We start from the raw sequence: 1,336 nt of genomic DNA on the forward strand, positions 1-1,336 counted from the left end.
AAATTATTGCTAAAAATTCATTAAAACCTTTATTAAACAAAGTATCTTTCTTCTAGGTCTGTAGACGTATGAGGCAGTGTTTCCATTGCTCTAATCCTCGCTTGCTGAAAACGAAAGGCGGTGAAGCACTTGCTGGTGAAGATCAAGGACTGCAGCCTTCAGTATGGATTATAGCTCAGTACAAAGAAAAAACAAATCCTCACAACAGTTTTCATCTTGCTTGGATCCACAGTCAATGCTCATGGAAGGAGTCAAGAGATCAAACGACACATTGCATTGGGTAAATCTGTGTTGGAAAGCAAGGATGGACCTCAGGTGAGGGTCCATTTACAAGTGACAAGGTTCATCATGGAGGTAGGGGTCAGGCTGGGCTTGCAGTCCATTCCCATTGCCATGGCTTGTACCATTTACCACAAGTTTTTCTGGGAGTCGTACCTGGACACCTATGACCCCTGCCTCATTGCCAAGTCTGCTATTTACTTGGCTGTAAAGTGGAGCAGCAGCACCTGCGCATTCAGGACATCATCAACGTGTCCAATAGGTACTTAAACTTGGGAAGCGAGTCCCTGGAGCTGGATACTCACTTCTGGGAGCTCTGGGACAGCAGCGTCTAGTTTGAGCCGCTCATACCCGGGTCCTGTGCTTCCAGGTCTCCTTCCAGCCTCCATACAAGACCTGTTCCACTACTTGACCTTGCTCAAGAATTAGATGGACTGTTATAGCTGGCAGTGGACCCTCCTCTCACAGACCCCCATCTCCGTGATCACCTGGGCTCTGGGTGCTGTGCCTCTGCTTCTGGGGGTAGCACATTGTGGAGGCTGTGCGTTACCTGGTCCTGCAGGTCTACGGTGCGGAGGTGCCAGCTGATGGTGAAGCTGAGAAGCTGTGGGGGCAGGTGTTTAGTCATGAACTAACCAAGCCAACCATTGACAGCATTTTGTCTGATCTCAGAACTCTTCTACCGTGAGACAGGAGTGTCGGCTGTGGACTGGACTTGCCAGGTTAGCTGGGGCAACTCTGCCCCAGGGCCATGAGGCTCATCCCCAGAGGCCTGGCTAGGAGCAGAGGCTTTGTGAGTCTGGAAATGGCACTTTGACCCATAGGCGGGGCAGTCCCTCCCAGGCATGTGCTAGATGTTTGTGTGGCTCTGGCTTGGCAAGGCTTGAGGCAAGGCTTCAGAGAGGGAGGAAAATCAAAATAGTTATTTGAAAGGCCCCTCTGGGACTTCTGTTCTACAAAGAGGAAATTCTATTTTATATAATGAAAAGAGATGCAGACACTCCCACCACCCCACCACCAAAAGAGGAAGAAGCAGCAGCAGCAGCAGCAGCAGCAG

The 1,336-nt window shown here is 50.1% G+C and overlaps 1 pseudogene; it reads left to right on the top strand.

Annotated features, from left to right (window-relative positions):
• Positions 1-967, top strand: part of LOC101659987 — a 4,218-nt pseudogene extending 3,251 nt beyond the window's left edge.
• The last annotated feature ends 369 nt before the right edge of the window (positions 968-1,336 follow it).

This window comes from Echinops telfairi, unplaced genomic scaffold (assembly GCF_000313985.2).
Source record: "Echinops telfairi isolate 266 unplaced genomic scaffold, ASM31398v2 ScPeMD7_7469;HRSCAF=8507_0, whole genome shotgun sequence".
NCBI lineage: Eukaryota > Metazoa > Chordata > Mammalia > Afrosoricida > Tenrecidae > Echinops > Echinops telfairi.